General features: G+C 39.5%; 1 protein-coding gene across 4 annotated transcripts in view; it reads right to left on the reverse strand.

Moving 5' to 3' along the window:
- The window catches only part of METTL8 (methyltransferase like 8), an 85906-nt gene extending 64933 nt beyond the window's left edge, over nucleotides 1-20973 (reverse strand). For 2 of the 4 annotated variants that reach the window (XR_005719104.1, XM_040229329.1), the window contains exons 1-2: nucleotides 20736-20972; nucleotides 6149-6333 (exon numbers count right to left, since the gene is read on the reverse strand). The gene's annotated coding sequence lies outside the window, so the exon portion shown is untranslated. Of the gene's footprint in view, nucleotides 1-6148; nucleotides 6334-20735 lie in introns of all 4 variants that reach the window. The other 2 variants (XM_040229327.1, XM_040229328.1) reach the window with 2 other exon arrangements.
- Between the last annotated feature and the right edge of the window lie 6 nt (nucleotides 20974-20979).

Below are 20979 nucleotides of genomic sequence, written 5' to 3' on the forward strand. Positions count from 1 at the left end.
AACCACAAGGTCATGAACACCTAGGGAAAAAAAAACTTTAGCATGGACAAAAAGCTGAAATACAGACTCCCATCCACTACTTCATTTTAATATTTACCAGGTCATTAAAACAAATCTCCATCCTTTGCTCCTCAGGATCAATCCCCACTAGACACATCTAAGATGCTATGACAATTTTTTAAATTGTATATTATGATAACCCCAAAATAAAATCAATATGAGCAAATGTGTAAAAGCTACTTGATTTCAGGGCCTGTCTGTACATTTATGATCTTGTTGCAACAAGCAACACAGATGGAAATGATGCATCTGCGTACACAGCACACTGTAGAAAGATTCTGCAGTATTCGGAATCGAGACAAGTGGTGAGGGAATTAAGAAGACACATAGCACATGCAGTACAGACAGGCTGAAGTCAAAAGAGCCTATGTGGTGGTGGTCAGTGCCTTGCTTATAATGAGAGCTCCAATTTAGTTCTGCAAAACATCAGCAGTCACATTAAAATGTGGCTAATTTGAATTTTATTGGCTTTGTGGTTGTATCTGTGCTTATTTTGACTTTATAGTTGAGCTCTGCACAAGGAACTTATATCCAGATTTATGCAAGACCTCAACTCAGGGAGAATATTTTTCCTTTAAATGGAGGTTTATATATTTTTCAACATTGAGTAATACAGTATTAAAAGATACTGTTCCTTAACAGCAGAAATGCTCCAAGTCGGGCAGACTCACCTCAATTCTCCTTTGAAAACAATTTCAGATGATGAGAAAAAGGGTTTGGATTAAGTTCAATCCAGGTTCTGCCACTTACTACCACATAACCTCTGACATGATACTTAAATTTTGTTGACCTCAATTTCCTCAATAACATGTGACTAATAAGTTTACTGCAAAATATGAGAAGGTTAATCAATTGGAAAAGTAAATGGCAACCCATTCCAGTATTCTTGCCTGGGAAATCCCATGGACAGAGGAGCCTGGCAGGCTACAGTCCACAGGTGGGCAAAGAGTTGCACACGACTTAGCAACTAAATAACAACATAGGCAGTGATGTATCCAGCATATATGTAGCACACTGCTGGGTGCATGGTAAGTGCTCAATAGTTGATATTACTGTTGCTACCATTAGTCTGGCTATTCTTACAATCTCCATACAGCTTTATGAATATTACAGGGTCAAGTCTTCCACTATGCTTATTATACAGCCCTAAAGTATCCCGAACCTCCCAAGAAAGTGAAACACTGATTTACCAGTGAAGTGGGGTAGTAGAGTAGACAGTGCTGAACTGAGAAAAGAATAAGCCTCAAGTTTAAATCATGGTCCAGCCAATCCATTAATTATGATTTTGGGGAAAGTCACATACTTTCCCTAAGGCTCATTTGTAAGATGGAGACAATTCCTAAGTCACAAAGTTTATACAAAGAACAGTAAAAACTACACTGTTTCACAAATGTAAAGTCAAATTACTATTCAGTGAATTCCAGAAACATTTCTAAAGGGGAACCCTTAAAGCTTGAAAAGGAAAGAAAAAATAACAAAATAACGAATTAGGAACACCATTCCCACTTTCCACTGTGAAGCAGTCAAGGTACTGAGGTGATCCATTAGGATAAAAAGACAAACTGAAAGTAACAATCAAGCCTTTTACTTACTGTAACAATGCAAGCAAGAGGAAAAAGAGGCCCTAGCTTCCTTCCCAGTGTTCCATTCTCCTAGGGAAGGATCAAGTGGATGCAACATGATGGGGAAAACTGTCTCACCGCCCAGGACCCCTGAAAAACAGACTAATGCCTTTTTGTGGGCCCATGGACAGTGAAGGGGTGGGTTATGAAGAGGGAAAGGGCCAAGGTGTCTCCTCTGAGGCTCCCACTAAGGAGTCCTCTGAATGCAGGCATCTGGTCTAGGAACTGTCAAATGAAAAAAACTAAAACAATTCAGTAATGAGACTGATGTCTTTTTTCAAGGGAAAATCATACATAGTTTTGGGGGTACACTGTCTCACAAGCAGTGGAGCACTCTTCCCAAGTTGTTCTGGGTAAGAGCTGGTTGTACACTAGAAGAGGCATTATGGAAACAGCATGATTGCCTAGGAGGTCAGGGATTTTGTTATAAGGCTAGCAGGTCCTGTTTTCTAGTGTACAGCAAGCTAGCTAAAATTCAATTCAGTTCAGTTCAGTTCACTCAGCCGTGTCTGACTCTTTGCGACCCCATGGACTGCAGCACATCGGGCTTCCCTTTCCATCACCAACTCCTGGAGTTTGCTTAAACTCATGTCCTTTGAGTTGGTGATGCCATCCAACCATCTCATCCTCTGTCGTCCCCTTCTCCTCCTGCCTTCAATCTTGCCCTGCATCAGGGTCTTTTCCAATGAATCTGTTCTTTGAATCAGGTGGCTAAAGTATTCAGCTTCAACATCAGTCCTTCCAAAGAATATTCAGGACTGATTTCCTTTAGGATTGACTGGTTTGATCTCTGTGCTGTCCAAGGGACTCTCAAGAGTCTTCTCCAACACCACAGTTTCAAAAGCATCAATTCTTTGGCACTCAGCTTTCTTTATAGTCCAGCTCTCACATCCATACATGACCACTGGAAAAACCATAGCTTTGACTCGAGGGACCTTTGTCGGCAACCTAAAATTAGGTTGGAGGATTGTGATTGGAGTATGTTAGGTTTCCTTAACAGGTGTTTCCCATAAGTGTAGGCTGACTAAGGTTTAGAAATGTGACCTTAACTAGGCCACTGAAGCAACATCCATTTTGTGAGTCCCCATATATTAATCAACTTTATTAGAATGCAGATGTACGTAAGACAATGGCCACACACAGGAGATGAGTCGGGGGACAGAGGGAAGGAGGTCTTGACTGAAATCCCTCCAGAAAATGGCAATGCACTGGTTGTGTACTGATTCTAGTGTGCACACTGGTATGTACCAATTCTTTCAATGAGGGCTTGCAGGAAAAGATTTATAATTGCTTACAGTCAGGTCTGAAAGATCACACATCCAATTCCAACCTACAGCCAGACTCCTCACCCACCCAAAGGAAAAAAAGAATACAAGCATTCTTTACTTAACATATAATAAACTTATTCCAAGAAATTATATATAAACTAAAACATCAATACAGGGACTTCCTGTATTGGCAGGTCAATGATTAAGATTCCACGCTGTCAGTGCAGGGGGTGTGGGTTTGATCCCTGGTCAGGGAAGTAAGATCCCACTTGCCAGCAGGGTGCAGCCAAAAAAAAAAAAAATCAATACATTTAAGAATGATTAAAACAAATAGCCCATGAATAATAATGCCACAGCAAGTTGCTTAAGAATAATTGAAAATGTTAATTATAGTCTTAACTTTCAAGGACCACAACATGTAGAGAAATCTCAGTAATCTTCAATATACAAAAGGTCTTATTTCTAAGACCATCTACAAGTCAGTTGTTATGAGCTCAGAATCACATTTTCTACAGGAGCATTCTAATTGATGATTAAGATACCAGGTTAGACTACACATGCTTTTGAAATCCATAATGTAGATGAAAAAAAATTTATTTTAAATGATCTTAGAAAACTGGCAAATTCCAAATTCCATTTTCCCAAACAGCTGAAACATTGCCAATCCATAATGGCTGAGGCAACTGAATCTTATTTAATACAGAAAAACTGATTAAATGATTCTTTTACAACAACAACAACAACAGCAAACACATAAAACCTGTCAACCATCTCTTTGACACCTGATAACATAAGGCATATCTACAAAGTTATGTTGCTTAACTAAAAATTACAACTCTACATCAAAATAAAGGTTGTCCTTTCAAATAAATCATGTTAAGAGATTACTATTTATTCCAATAACAGTAAAATATCTTCAAAACATTATTTTCAGATAATGTCCTCATAGCAAGTTAATTAATTCTTTTTCATATTTTCAGTGGTGGTAATTTTTTTTTAAAGAATATATATCCTCTGTTGTCTTTAGAGTAAATTGTTCTTGTTGTCATAAATGTATAGATTTCCAACATAACTAGCTTGGAAGGATCATATTCATTAGCATATAGTTTCTGGGATGTTCTGTTCCCTTAAACAGTCTTCAACAGTCATACCTCATAAATCACATAGTCCACACTATACTACCACAAATGATAGTATCCTTTCTGTTTATTCTGTTTTGAGAAGCCAAAACTATCTGGAAATATTGAGCTAGATTTAAGGATTTTTTAAAACTGATAATCAAAACAAAATATACAGGGGGAAAGATCCTTCTTCCGATTATAACAAAAAAATATGAAATATCTAGGAATACATTTATCCAGAAATGTACAGGACTGATAAGAAGAAAGCTATACAACTCTAGGGAGGGGCATGGAAGATAATTAAAAGGAAGACAGTGGGTTTTGGGAACTGAATACTCAATATTGTGAAAAAATGTAAATTCGGGTCAAAATTAAAGTAATCCCAATCAAAGTTCCAAAAACTCTTGGGGAACCTGAACAAATAATTTAAAGTTCATCTGGAAGAACAGACATATAGGAAGAATCAGGAAAATACTAGAGGAAAATGAGTGTTGTTGACTGTAGTGGGGTAGGGTTAGAGAGGATGGGAGGAGTCCTTGTCCTTTCAGACATTACAAAACTCTACAAAGCAAAATGTCCTGGGCATGTCTATAGTGTCAGGATACACAGTCAAAGCACTGGAAGAAAACAGAAGTCCAAAAACTAGTCAGAATTTGTTGTTCAGTTGCCAAGTCACGTCTGACTCTTGAGACCCCATGGACTGCAGAACGCCAGGCTTCCCTCTCCTTATATGCAAGAATTCCATTTCTAATAAAGCTAGTATGTCAAATCAGTAGGTTAAGGTTGGATTATTTGAAAAAGTACATTAAGAAAAGGGGCTACCTGGGCTTCCCTGGTGAGTCAGATGGTAAAGAATCTGCTTACAATTCAGGAGACTAAAGGATTGAACCAGGAAGATCCTTTGGAGAAGCAAATGGCTACCTACTTCAGTATCCCTGCCTGGGAAACCCCATGGACAGAGGAGACTGGTGGGCTACAGTCCATGGGATCACAAAAAGTCAGACACAACTGAGTGACTAACACACACACACCCACACATTTAGAAAAAATAAAGTTATATCCTTACTCCATCTAATACCAAAATCAATTCCAGATGAATTAAAGTTTTCAATGTAAAATAGACCTAGAAAAAATATATGTGAATACTTACTAAAAAGTGGGGCAGAAAAGACTCTTTTAAACATGATACCAAAGCCAACATAAAGTGTAAAAGAAAAAAGACTAATTGATTGCTTGTAAGAATGACATACTATGCAAGACATCTGTGGATATAAATACAAATGTTACAATGTGTTAATATGATTAATATGTAAGGAATGTTTAGAAAATAATTAAAAATGACCTCTGTAGAAAGTGTGCTAATACCATCAATAAGCATTCACAAAAGAAATGCAAATGGCCACTAAAAATGTTAATTTTTGACACTTAAAAATGTTCATCACTAATAAATATTAATACCTTCTGGAGATGCTTTGGACTGCATTTAACAGAAGACACTATTCAAACTGACTCAAATAATAAAGAGAATATTCTCTCTCTTAACTGTAAGTCCAGAGGTTGGGCAAGTTCTAGGTATGGCTTCAGTTCTATAATATCATCAAGGGCCCAGGTTCATGTCATTTCTCCATCTTGCTCTAAACAGCATCACCTTCATTCTAAGGCTGGTTGGCTTTGTCAATTACAAAATAGTTGCAGTGGTTCCAGGCATCACACTGGCATGGCAATATCCACAGGAAGAAAAGGACCATCTCTTTCTTATATCTCTTTTTAGCAATGAAGAAACTTTTTCCCAAGCTCTTCGACAGACTTGCTCTCAGATTTCACTGGCCAGAATTGGATCACAGACTATTTCTAAACCAGTCTCTGGTAAGAGAAAGAGTTCCTATGACTAGTATCTTAGACCAGAGGTTCTCAGAATGTGGTCCTCAGATCCCTAGTGGCTCCCAAGACACTTTAAGGGGGTCTGCAAAACGTCAGAAATATTTTCATAATACCATCAACATGTTATTTGCATTTTTTACTGTGGTGACATTTGCACTAATGGTGTACAGGCAATGGTAGATAAAACTGCTAGTACCTTGCTCAGAATCAAGGGAATAGCACCAAACTTTAGGGGAGGTCGTGCCTTCTTCACCAACCATACAGTTGAAGAAAAAAAACCAAAAGGCCAATTTTACTTAAGCGTATCCTTGATGAAGCAATAAAGACTGTTTTCGTGGAACACCATTTTTACTTTGGCATTTTCTCAGAAACAAAGTAAGCCTGTCAAGAAAACAATGAACAGCATTTGTTGCCACTGATAAAATTCAAACTTTCAAGCAAAAATTAGAATTTTGTAAACCCTATGTCCACCACTGTGAGCTTAAGAGCTTACTGACACTTAAAACACTGTTCTTATGAGAATAAAGTATTTTTGATATTGTATAATGAAACCTGTCAACATTTGGAAGACCTGCACAACTCAGTGAACCAGTATTTTCCAGATGGCCAACACATGATGTCACAAAAACATGCATGGGTAAAGGATCCAAAGTGCACGGTAGACCATGGATTTTAATGTAACAGAGTATTAAAAAAATGCATGGGTATGATTTCAAATATTATATTGCAATTAACATTTAAGAAACTACCACTTACTGGGATCAGTATAGGATCAAGGGAGACTCTTCACACTTATCTGAATAGACTATTCAAGCACTCCTTTCTTAACTAGAAAATTATAGATCTGTGTGAGATCATATTTTCTTCATATATATCAACCAGAACAACATATCGTAACAGACTTAATGCAAAAGCAAATATAAGAATCTAATCATCTTCCTTTAAGCCATGTTAATATTTGCAAAAAATATAAAACCATGCTACTCTTCTAATTTTTTTCTTTTGAAAAATATAGGCATTTTTAATAAAAAGGGTATTCATGCTAATATGTAACAGGCTTATTATTGCTATTTAAAAACGACTTAAATATTTACATTTTTCTTGGGTTTAATTTCTAATATAGTAAATAATGATAACCATGAGCCACATAAACAAAAGCTCTTGGAGGTCCTCTATAATTTTTCAGAGTGTCAAGGGGTCCCGTGACCAAAAAACTTGAGAACTATTGCCTTAGATTAACTTTCTGGGGGTGATGTGGAGAGTGGAAATTCCACCAATTTTTTAAAAATGGTACAATGGGTTATTCACTATCATTCTGGAAAAGGTGAAATGTTGTGAACGGTAGTGTGCAATAAAAAGCATCCTCAAACACTGTCAGGGAGACTGCACCAAGAGACCTTTCCTGAGGGAACTGTGGCAACACGTGAACATTTTTAAATAAGAAATCTGATAGACACTCTATTTCTAGAAATATATCTTAAGAATATAATCAGAAGAATATATTAAGGATTTATCACAGCATTATACTGCAAAGTTGCAAACAATCCAAATACTCATCTTTAGAGGGCTGACTATGTAGTTCCTTAAAATGTTGGTAAAAACCTAAATGTGTTGATATAGAAAGAAGTACATGACTTATTAGGTAGGGCTAAAAAGGTACAAAAGAGTACCTATGGTATAATCTCTTTAAAAATTTTATATACATGTTAATCAATGTATACACACACAGATACATATATATGTACACACACACACACACACACACGTATGCACAGGAAAAGTCTGGAAGAGTTTACAGGAGTTCCCTCTGATTGAAAGGCTCGAGGATATCCTTACATTTTCCTAATGTCTCTAAATATTCTTTTCAAGAAAACTCAAAGTACTTTTATAATCAGAATAAAAAATATTTTTAAAACCATTAAGTATATACATGGGCTTCCCTCATAGCTCAGTTGGTAAAGAATCCGCCTGCAATGCAGGAGACCTCGGTTAGTTTCCTGGTTTGGGATAATCCCCTGGAGAAGGAATAGGCTACCCACTACATTATTCTTGGGCTCAGCTGATAAAGAATCCGCCTGCAATGTAGGAGACCTGGGTTCGATCCCTGGATTGGGAAGATCCCCAGAAGGGAAAGGCTACCCACTCCATGATTCTGGCTTGGAGAATTCCACGGACTACACAGTCCATGGGGTTGCAAAAAGTCATACACAACTGAGCAACTTTCACTTCCACTTTCAAGTATATACATTCTATGTACTATCCACACTTGGGAAGGAAGAGAAAAGATGGATACGGGCAGCGAAGTAACACTAAAAAGTTAACAAATTTTCTGATGGTCACCCATTTCCATGGAGGAAAAAAAGATGCCACGGAGTCTGTAAGAGTTCGGTTAGAGGGACCCTGATAGGCTGCTATAGCTGACTGGATTCAGGACCCAAATACCTTCGGGTCAAAGAAGTCCAGAGAAAGGTTACTTTTTAAAAACCCTAACTTGATAGACCAGGTGAGACAGATAATTACAGATGCTGAGAAAGTGAGGCAAAGAACCTGGAAAGAGAAAGAAGTTTTGAAATGACAAACAGTAGCAGGAGGAGGCGGAGAAGGCAATGGCACCCCACTCCAGTACTCTTGCCTGGAAAATCCCATGGGTGGAGGAGCATGGTAGGCTGCAGTCCATGGGGCTGTGAAGAGTTGGACACGACTGAGTGACTTGACTTTCACTTTCATGCATTGGAGCAGGAAATGGCAACGCACTCCAGTGTTCTTGCCTGGAGAATCCCAGGGACGGGGGAGCCTAGTGGGCTGCCATCTATGGGGTCGCACAGAGTCGGACACGAGTGGAGCGACTTAGCAGCAGCAGCAGCAGGAGGAGGTGCCAATCAGACAAATAACCCACCTTAGAATGTCAAATTCCAATTATCCAGGAACTTCCTATTCACCAACTAGGGCAGGTACTTCCTACATTGCTGTGTGACATTATGGCTGCTGTCTCTTTCCATTCGGTAACTGTGTTTCTGACGTGCTAGAACCTTTTCATTTATAGTGCTTGTTAATCATCACACAGATGGCTCCAGTCAGGTCTGCCCAGCCTACCTTCGAGGAAAGCTCGTGCACCCTCTGCTGGTCAGCTCCACATCAAGACGAGAAGGTCTCTATCTGTAGGAGACAACTTCCTAAATCACAGGGACACACTTTTGTGTTCTCTATATAGCCAATTTCACTGAAGAGTTTGGAAATCATTTCCTCAAACTGCCACCTTAAAGAGACAACTCCAGATTAAAATAATGCCTTCCTTTGTTAGATCAAAGAAAAACGTCATAAAAACTAAATTCCTGTGAGAAAATATACCATCTAAAGCATTTTAACATCAAATGATTTCAGTTTATTACATAATACGTAAGTAAAAGTATATAGATGACCGCCAACACTTAATATGACTATCAAGCTCCATTTGAGTTGAACTCTGGTTGAAAACCTGAGATTATTATAACAAATAATACGTATACAGGTTTTACAACTTACAGAAGCTCTCACATTCATTTTCACATCTAATCCTTACAACAGTTCTATAAGCTAGGGAGGAAGGCAGGACGCATTCCTGCCATCACTGTTTTACAGATGGGACCAGAGGCTCAAAGGGATTAATGAGCTGCCTTGATCACACAGCTACAAGAACCCACACTCCAAGCTGGTCTCCTGATTCCAAATTCTATGTTCTATTCAAAACTCTATTCTACCTGAACTGCTGATCTACAAGGGGTTTTCTAAAGAGTTGGTATGTATTCTAGGCAGAGAAGTAAAAGGCCTAAAAACATGTTTCTATAACACATTCATTCCATTTTTTTTTCAAATATTACCAAAATTTTAGGTGCCAAAGCCTAAATCTAAGGGGTTTGTGCTGTGGGCACTGCTTTGTAAAGAACACCAGTTTAACAAGGGAAATGGATATTTTAATAAGGAATCTTACCATCTTGATGATTTCCCCCTTACAAACAAAATTATGAATACTGTTTTGTAAGAATGCCAAGCTAAAACTCAGTATGCTGATGGATAGTCAGTGAAATTCAGCTATAATCAGAAATCCCCCAAACTGAAAAGTAAAGAAGTAATGATATTAATCAATATACTCAAACAATTAAATAGTGCTGAATGTGTATGGCATTACTCTAAGTGCTTTACATACATTAACTCATTTAGTCCTCTGAAGAATCTAACAGATAAGAATTGAGGCACATAGAGATTAAGTAATTCTAGTTAATTAGGGTAACCCAGGTTCACATAGTTAATGAGTAGTGAGACTGAGATCTGAACCCAGGCAGACTGGTTCCTGAGCTCATCTTCTTAACCACTAAAGCAATGCTGCCTCTATTCAGTGGTATCTACCATAGTCCTGTTGCATTTTTAAAGTAAACTTTCAATTTTAAAACGGCTATCGATTTATAGAAAAGTTGTAGACAGTACAAAGAATTTCCATATAGCTGACATGCTGCTGCTAAGTCACGTCAGTCGTGTCTGATTCTGTGCGACCCCATAGACGGCAGGCCGCCAGGCTCCCCTGTCCCTGGGATTCTCCACGAAAGAACACTGGAGTGGGTTGTCATTTCCTTCTCCAATGCATGAAAGTGAAAAGTGAAAGTGAAGTCGCTCAGTCGTGTCCGACTTTTGGCAACCCCGTGGACTGCCACCAGGCTCCTCCATCCATGGATTTTCCAGGCAAGAGTACTGGAGTGCGGTGCCATCGCCTTCTCCGAGTTTCCCCTATTATTAAAATCTTACATCAGTATAGTGTATTTGTTACCATTAACAAGTCAATATTAATACATAATCATGAACTTAAGTTCATAACGTATTCAGCTTTCCTTCACCCCACCCTGACATCCTTTCTCTCTCCCAGGTTGCCATCCATGACCCTACATGACACTTTATCATCAGGTCTCCCTAGGCTCCTCTTTAGCTCTAAAAGTTTCTCACACATTGTTTTTGAAAACCTTGACAGTTTTGAGAAGTATCGATCAGTTATCTTTAGAATGCCTCCCAGTTATCTTTAGAAAAACATGTTTTTCCTCATGATTACACTGAGGTTATGGGCTTTAGGGAGGAAAAAGTGTCATTCTTATCACATCATATCAAGGGTACATGATAGGAACATGACTTACCACTGCTGATGTTAACCTTGATCAAGTGGTGAGTTAGTGACTGACAGGTTTCTATTGTAAAGTTACTTCCCCCACTTTCTATACCATACTCTTAGGAAGTTACTATGCACAGCCAACCTTTAAGGAGGAGAGAGTTATGCCCCACCTTCTTAAGGGTGGAGTGTCTACATAAGTTATTTGGAAATTTTTTGCACAGAATTGTATCTTCCCCATTTATTTAATTCAACCACTTGTTTATATCAGTATGGACTCACAGATATTTACTTTAAACTTTGGGTCATAACCTAATACTATTTAATTTTATTGTTCAAACTTTCCTGCTGTGGCCATTAAAAACCTCTTTCAGTTGCCTCCTATATCCTTTTGACACATTCTCATCAGTGTTTTTGAGCACTTCCTTACTTTCTGGCACCACAAGATGCTGCAGACTCCTGTATACTCCTTGACCCAGTCCTAGAATCAGCCATTTCTCTACAGAGCGTTTGTCCCTTTTATTGGAGAACGGTCTGGGCACTGGGTGTGCTCTTTGCTCTTAGGTTGTCCTCACTTCTAGGCCCTCTCAACTGACAAAGCAAGGAAATGTACGTGTGTATACTACACCATGCATATACAAATATCTTTATCTACAAATGTTTCCATATATGTCCATCTGTATCTACAGTTAAGCTAACTAGAGTTTATACTTATGTCTCCAACTCTAATCCATTACCACCTGATCATACTAGCCTTCCACTCTTGGTTGTCTACAATCGCCCACACCAACAGTAAGAAATCTGGCTGCCATTATCCACCAGACAGTTATTAATTGTTCAATTCCAGTACACATGTGAAGTAGTTTCAGAACTATTAACCCATATCGGTAGGAAACTTTTATCGACTAGAGGACAGTACTTACGTATAGTTCCTACTGCTTTTAGTCTCACAGTCTCAAAGTTACTTAGGTCAGCACCTTTCCCTGACTTCTTTCAGTGAGGTCACTGCATACTTTTGTAACACAGTTAGATTCTTTTGTCTCAGTCTGCATTATATCCTGGAATCCCCTCTTCCTCTTGTTTTTAAGATTTTGCATACATTAAATTTTACTCTTTGTGCTGTGAAACTATGTTGTTGTTGCTGTTTAATTGCTAAGCCATGTCCGACTCTTTTGTGATCCTATGGACTGCAGCCCGCCAGGCTCCTCTGTCCGTGGAACTCTCCAGGCAAGAATACTGGGGTGGGTAGCCATCTCCCTAAGAGATCTTTCCAACCCAGGGATCGAAGCTGCATCTCCTGCACTGGCAAGCGCATTCTTTACTGCTGAGCTACCAGGGAAGCCCACTGTTAAGCTATATGAAAAGTGAAAGTGAAAGTGAAGTCGCTCAGTCGTATCCAACTCTTTGCGACCCCGTGGACTAGTAGCCCACCAGGCTCCTCCATCCATGGGATTCTTCAGGCAAGAATACTGGAGTGGGGTGCCATTTCCTTCTCCAGGGGATCTTCCCGACCCAGGAATCGAACTCAGGTCTCCTGCATTGCAGGCAGACGCTTTAACCTCTGAGCCACCAGGGAAGCCCTCTGTTAAGCTATATGAGTTTTACTAAATGCATAGTGTGGGACTTCCCTGGCAGTCCACTAGTTAAGACTCCACACTCCCACTGCAGGGGGTACAGGTTCAATTCCTAGTCGAGGAACTAAGATCCTGCCAGCCATGTGCGGCACAACTGGAAAAAAAGAAACACGTAGTGTTATGTATCCACCATTACAGTACCATACGAAATCTCCACCCTAAAAAAATCCTCTGTGCTACTTAACACTTTCTCCTCCCTAAACTCTCTACAACAATGTGTTCATGTTTATAAATTTATGCGATTCTCACTTCAATCCTGTTTCCACTTAGCCGATGATTGAAGGAAATTCAGAGAGAGTAAGTGGCTTGGTCAAGATTTCAGCAACTGATGCTGCTGGTTCTGTAGCTCGTGCCTTCTGACCCTTCTGTGAGGCTTTCTACCGTACAATTCTACTTCCTTGCTTTCAGCAAGGAGGGGCATGACTGTGCGTGGAGACAAGAAGAGAAGACTAAAACGGTGGTAGGTGATCACATTTCACATTAATGGAAGCTTTTTACACTGAAAATATGAGGAAGTGGAATTCCAGTTCTGGTAATTTGGTGAACCTGATACCTCCAAAACCTTTCTGCTATAAAATATTCCTAAAAGGCTGGACAAGTACATTTAAATACACCAGTAAACCAGCTAGAGAGAAAGAGAAACCCTCAGAGCCAGCAAAGGTCCAAGGAGCCGAGCAAGTAATGAAGCCAGTAGTTGCCCAACTCCCACAGTTTTTAAAAAACAAAATACATCACAAACACTTATCTAAACCCAAGTTTGGTTTGACATTAGAAAATATATTCATGTAATTACCACATTATCAGACTACAGGAAAAAACTATATTATCACCTCAGCAATTACAGAGAAAGTTTTTGACAAAATTCAATTCCCATTCATATTTAAAAATAAAATGAACAAGACTTTTAGCAAATATGGAATGGATGAGAATTTCATTAACCTAACAAAAGGCACCGATCGAAACCCTATGATGTCATCCTTAATGGTGAAATATTAGAAGTATTCCATTTATAAACATGAATAAGACAAGGAGGTCCACTATCACTGGTTCTATTCAACACTGCACTGTAGGTCCTGGCCAACACAGCAAAAAAAAAAGAAAAAAAAACAGGAAAGAAGGTAAAAGAATTGAGAAGGAAGTAACAAAACTGTCACAGTTTCCAGAGGACATGATTGGCTATGTAGAAAAATACCCCAAACCTTACAAATGACAATTATTGCTATTAAAGATAAACACTGGCAAGCAAAAGATCAATATATAAGAACAATGTTGCTAAATATAAGATCAATATACAGACAACTGCATGTTTATATACTATCAAAAATTTAGTTAGAAAACCTAAACTTAAAAATATACCGTTACAACACTGACCAAAAATACACTGTACTTAGAAAATTGCAAATTATGTATGCAATCCAGTAAAAAAATATTATAAAATTTCATTAGTGAAAGTCACTCAGTCGTGTCTCTTTGTGACCCCATGGACTATACAGTCCAAGGAATTCTCCAGGCCAGAATACTGGAGTAGGTAGCCTTTCCCTTCTCCAGGGGAATCTTCCCAACCCAGGGATGGAAGCCAGGTCTCCCACACTGCAGGCAGATTCTTTACCAGCTGAGCCACAAGGGAAGCCCAGGAATGTTGGAGTGGATAGCCTCTCCCTTCTCCAGGGGATCGTCGCGACCCAGGAATCAAACAGGGGTATCCTGCACTGCAAGCAGATTCTTTATCAATTGAGCTAAGACACTAAAAAAGATCCAAATAAATGGAGAGATATACTGTTTTCAGAGATAGGATAATTTGATAATATGGTAAAGATGTCAGTTCTCCTCAAAATGACAGGTAGATTTAATGTCATCCCAACCAAAATTTCAATAAGGTTTCTGTAGAACTTAAATGGATTTAAAAATGTATATGAAAGGGCAAGTGCAAATGGCAAAAAAAAAAAAAAAAAAAAGTAACACTCTCTTAAAGAAAAGCAATTGAGGTCTTGCTCTACTAGCTCGAAAGCCTTATTATAAAAGTGGTCAGGTATTCATTAACCTGGGAATAGAAAAACAGACCAGAAAAGAGAGCCTAGAAATTGACTATGAATGTAAACTTGATAAACAGAGTTAACACCACAGATTTGTAGAGAAATGAGGACCCCCTTCAATAAATGATACTGACAAGTAGTTATCGGTGTTATTAAAAAAAAGACAATAAATGGGTGTTAGTTAAGGTGCTGAGTTTGGGGTAATTTGCTACGTAGCAATAGAAAATGAACACCTTCTTTAATGTGTGTACCAAAAGACAGGTTTAAGGTCTATAGCAGCACTTTTCTAGGAATAAAAAGCCCAAAAGAAACAAAAGCCCAGCCAGTAGAAAATGGATAAATAAACTGTAGAAATTTCACACAATGAACTACTATATATTGGTAAAAATAAATGAAATTAACCCACAGGTACTTTGTCAAGTATAATGTTGAAGAAAAAAAAAAGACAACCTGTATAAGAGTACGTATATGCACTATGATTCAATTTACATGATGCTCAAAAACATTCAAACCTTAATGTTTTATTTATGTTAAGAGAAAAGAGGGATCCAAGAACCAGGATTGGCACACAGATGTCAAAATTTTAGGTAATGTTCTGTTTTATTAAGGTTAATGATAGCTCTCTGGGTATTCATTTATTATTTATATGTTATATGTTAGCTATACATATTCTTTTTAATAAGTAAAATACTTTTTAAAATAAATAGCTAGCAAACTTTACTACCAATCCTTTAAACCTAAATCTTTCTGGATTTTGCATATGAATGAATGTACTACATATTTGTACTACAATGTAGTACATCATTAAATGGACATTTAATGATACTGCTGCTGCTGCTGCTGCTGCTAAGTCACTTCAGTCGTGTCCGACTCTGTGCGACCTCACAGACGGCAGCCCACCAGGCTCCGCCATCCCTGGGATTCTCCAGGTAAGAACACTGGAGTGGGTTGCCATTATCTTCTCCAATGCATGAAAGTGAAAAGTCAAAGTGAAGTCGCTCAGTCTTGTCTGACTCTTTGCGACCCCATGGATTGCGGCCTACCAGGTTCCTCCATCCAAGGGATTTTCCAGGCAAGAGTACTAGAGTGGGGTGCCATTGCCTTCTCCATTAATGATACTACATATCATTAAAATATACAGAGAAAAATAAAAGAATCAAATTTACTGTTAAAAGCCTCAATTAATTTCAAAATAAATTTCCAAAAATGACTGTCACCCAAACTACAGAATTAACCTGCTAACTGGTCTGCTTCACTCTTGCCCTGATGCTGTATGCAACTATCTCTTAAAGGGAATGTCACATCACTCTATAGAGATTTTTTTCCATCACAATGCCATGGACCAACAAGCTCCGACCCCTGCCTATTTCTGGCCTGATTTTATTCCTCTCTTCCCTCATGCCCCAGCCATAGAACAAATCCTAACATTCTCCAGCATTAATGCCTATAATGCTAATGTGTTAATTTAATAAAATCTTTGTTTCCTTCATTGACAGCACATCAAGTATTTCTCTGCTTTCCATTTTTTCTTGGGAGTTTGGGATGTTTATTTGTGGTTCTGCTTACTGAAGCTGAAACTCCAATACTCTGGCCACTTGACGTGAAGAACTGACTAACTGGAAAAGCCCTGATGCTGGGAAATACTAAAGGGAGGAGGAGAAGGGGACGACAGAGAATGAGATGGCTGGATGGCATCACCAACTCAATGGACATGAGTTTGAGCAAGCTCTGGGAGTAGGTGATGGACAGGGAAGCCTGGAGTGCTGCAGTCCGTGGGGTTGGAAAGAGTCAGACATGACTGAGTGACTGAACTGAACTTGACTTTTTATTTAGTGTCTTTAACATTTTTTATTTAATACCTTTAACATTCAAATCATCAGAAGTCCTGTCAATTCTACTTTTAATATAAATATACCCTGAATCGGTTCCCTTCTTTCCCTCTCCCCCTGCCACTCTAGCTCATTTACCATCGTTCATCTGGGCCAGCGCCACAGCCACCATCTCGTTTCCATTCTCGTGCCCCTGCAGTCTATTCTCTATACTATAGTCACAATGATCTTATCAAAACAAATCACATCATGTTACTTTCCTTCTCCAGAGTGTCCTATGGCTTCACTTCACCACAGAATAAAATCCAAAATTCCTTACTCCCGACAAGGCATACTAGCCTTCTGATTTAGAATAATCCAACGTTGTTATTGCCCTGGGGACCCTGCATTGGAACATCCCTCTGCCTGAACTACTCTAACTTTAGTTCTGTGCAGACTGGCTCATCCTCCTTCAAGGTTCAGTTCAAAACTCCACTCTTCAGAAAGGCCTTTCCTGACCATCCTGGGTGCAGCAGGGCTCCCAGACACTCACTATCAAGCACATCCCCCTGTTTTATCTTCTTCACAGTACTTTATCACTACCTGAAAATATTTTAAATATCTGTTTACTGTCTATCTCCTTGGACATGTGAGGATCTTGTTCCCTGATCAGTTAAACCCTATGCCAAAATAGTTCCCAGCACATTGTAGATGAAAATAATTACATGTTGAATGAATGACCTCTTGTGGCCTTGGTTCAAATTTTGTCTCTGAGCAAATGTTTAGGTTTAATAATCAGAATGCTTTATATATTTATTGTTATCCCTCTTTAAACAAAATATATGAACAAAAAGCATTTTATTAACTTCTGAACTCTAATCTCTTCTTCGTCTTAAAAGTATCATGGCAAGGATGGTTAAGTATTCTCAAGGCATCATACAGACACAGAATGGAAAAAAAAGAATTAATGTCTGTTCTATGCCCCAAATTAACAGAAGTCATTTCCAAATCTTAAGCTAGGGGTTTATGCCATTTTACCTTCAACAAGAAAATATCTACTTTATAGGGAGAACTGTTAGGGATAAAAGTTTTTTTAGAAGTTATTTCTTCTTACTGGCTGGGTTTCCCTGTGGGGTCAGTGTAAAGAATCCGTCTGTAACGCAGGAGACACAAGTTCGATCCCTGGGTCAGGAAGATCCCTTGAAGAAGGAAATGGCAATCCACTCCAGTATTCTTGCCTGGGAAATCCCATAGACAGAGGAGCCTGGTGGGCTATTCCATAGGGTTGCAAAAGAGGCAGACACAATTCAGCAAATAAAACAACATTTCTTCTTATTAATATTGTGGTTTCCTACATTTAAAGAATAAAGACTAAATATAGTTCTATGTTAAAAGTATTTAGTTAATGATAATAGAATCTATACATACATTGTTTTTAGAAGAGCCCATTCATTCAACATGGGCTTCCCTGGTAGCTCAGACAGTAAAGAAACCGCCTGCAATGTAGAAGATCTGGGTTCGATCCCTGGGTTGGGAAGATCCCCTGGAGAAGGAAATGGCAACCCACTCCAGTATTCTTGCCTAGAGAATCCCATGGACAGAGCCTGATGGACTACAGTCCATGGGGTCACAAAGAGTTGGACATGACTGAGTGACTAACTTTCATTCAACATACATATGCATCCACAGCCCAGTGCCTAAAATGTGGTTAATGCATATGGATGCTGAATGAATGAATGGACCTCTCTACACAAACGTTGCAAAGACAGACAAACAATTCTAATATAGTGCCACAGCCAGTGAATGCAGAGTAACATGAGAGAAGAGGCAGGGTTATCACGAAGATGGAAGGGTCAGGAAAGTGTCTGAGAGGAGCTGAGATACCTGACATAAGTCTTGAGATAAATGGATAAGAGGAGAGGAAGGGAGCTCCAGATAAAGAAAAATTTTAATGTAAAGGGACCCTGGCTTGAGCAAGGAGGAAACATGTCAGAACCACAGGAGCAAATGTGAAGGATGGGCAAAGATGAGGCTGAAAATGTGGGCAAGATGCAGATAACAAGTGCCCTGTATACTACACTGAGACTTAACAGACTTTGTCCTGTAAAGCACCTATACAGACCTTGAGGGATTGGTACATGTAGTCTCAAGATGATGAGACTTCCCTAGGGATACTTTTTATTTTCAATTTGATAAAAATCTAAACAAAATTTTTTTGAACAAAAGGATACTCTGGATCATCCCTTTGATTGATTACTGTCACAATCAAATTTGATTGATTTCAAATCACGTTTGCGTTTAGAACTGCACTGGCTAACAAGTGGTACTACTTGTCATTGGCACAGGTTAATGAGACATGGAGACTATTTTATGTAAATGGTGTTTGTCAAGTGAAGATCAAATGAAATCTTAACACAAGGAACAAAGGAAAGTTTTTACAGTGGTTTAAATAAAGAAAAGAGCTGAAGTCACTGGGTAAAGCAATGGCATCCCACTCCAGTACCCTCCTGAAAAATCCCATGGACGGAGGAGCCTGGTGGGCTGCAGTCCATGGGATCGCGAAGTCGGACATGACTGAGCGACTTCACTTTGACTTTTCACTTTCACGCATTGGAGAAGGAAATGGCAACCCACTCCAGTGTTCTTGCCTAGAGAATCCCAGGGATGGGGGAGCCTGGTGGGCTGCCGTCTATGGGGTCGCACAGAGTCGGACACGACTGAAGCGACTTAGCAGTAGCAGCAGCAAGGGCAGTACGGACAGGTCTTTCTGTAAGGAATTCATGCCCCCAAGAACAGTGAAGCATGACAGGTCCGGCAGTCTCACTGGTATCAGTGCATAAGCATTCATCAGAATTTGTTTCATAGTTTTGCTTCATTTAATGTACAACTGTTTGAGCATTATAGTTGTTCAAAAGATACAACATAAGGAGTTTGTATAGTTTTATATTTGCACATATCTAATGTACTGAACATATTTTAAGTTCACCATAGAAAATCCTAGATATCTACTTAGGTTTGAGAAATTCTGCTCTGGGTGACTGGAAGCCATTGAAAGATTTAATAGAGAAATGACAGATTTCTGCTTTAGAAAAATCACTGGCAGCAGTGCGGAAGGTTGGAATTGGAAGTATTTAAGTAAGGCAGAGAGGAGGCTACTTAACATAATAATGTGAAAAAATGGTGAGGCCCTAAATTACTTGGGGTGGGGGGGATATGAAGAGTAGATGGATAACAGAATCAAAAGTACTTGGTTGAAGGTGATGGAAGAGAGGGCAGCTAGGACGACTGTCCCTTGGGTGACTTGTTTGTGAGACTACTGAAAGACAAGCAAATGGGGGTGAAGGGAAAGGAGAAAAAAAAAAGATGAATTCAATTCAGCAGTGATTTGAATTTCATTTCAGCCAAAGAAAATCCAGTTATCTTTTCTGGGTCTGTTTTCTCAGTGACAGCTGCATTCATGAATTACCAAATTAACTATTATAGCGCTCTCTAAAAATATACAAAGCACTCCACAGTATGCTGTAAATAAGTCATGAAAAATCAGCAAAAAACCCAGGCCCCAAAGGAAATTTAGCAGGGTGGAAATTTAGCAGGGTTAAAAAGTTTCATCCTAAACGCTTAAAAACAGCGCACTCACAGAGTACTGTACTTTTTGCCCTGTCAGTCCGATGCAATCACACCCTAGCCCATGTCTGAACAAGAGGCCACGTGGGAGACGCAAAGGCACCACGCTCAAGGGACTTACAGGCAAAGCAGTGGGTCTCGTCTGGGACATTCTTACTGAAAACTTAGTGTGGTGGGAATGGCATATCCTCAGTGACACAGCCCCTGAGGATATGACAGGAAACTTGACCCGACCGGGAGGGCCACTCACAAAGTTATCGTAGAGGAATCAACGTGGAACATCTTAGGCAGTCTAACAACAATGTAAATATTTCATATTTCATTCCTCAATAAAGAGGAGGGGGAAAAGGCGAGAGGAAGGAAAATGCAGCAATTATCGCAAAACCAGCCTGAGTCTCCACGGGCCACGGACGGGCGGGCCTCAACTCTACTTTGGTAGTAAGGCCAGCATTTTCACCACTAACTCATAATTACAAAGCATAGTGTTCAAGGACCCAAAATGTTTAACCATCCACAACATCCAACGTTATGACTGAGGGGAAAGCCGAGGGCGTACCTTTCTTTTTCACAGGACGCTGCCTTGTGGGGAGGGGGGGGGTCACACACGACACAGCCCCCCTCTCGGCACCCAGCCAGGGCTCCCAGAGCGAAAGTCGGGGACTGACAAGCGTGGGGGCACAGGGGCGGCAAGGGACGGAGCCCTGAGGGCACGGAGCGAACACGGAACAGAGACCAAGAGGCGGCAGCACAGCGCCCCCGCAATCCTCCCCAGGCGTCGCGAACAGAGCCGGAAAGCCACG

Source organism: Oryx dammah, unplaced genomic scaffold (genome assembly GCF_014754425.2).
Source record: "Oryx dammah isolate SB20612 unplaced genomic scaffold, SCBI_Odam_1.1 HiC_scaffold_27, whole genome shotgun sequence".
NCBI lineage: Eukaryota > Metazoa > Chordata > Mammalia > Artiodactyla > Bovidae > Oryx > Oryx dammah.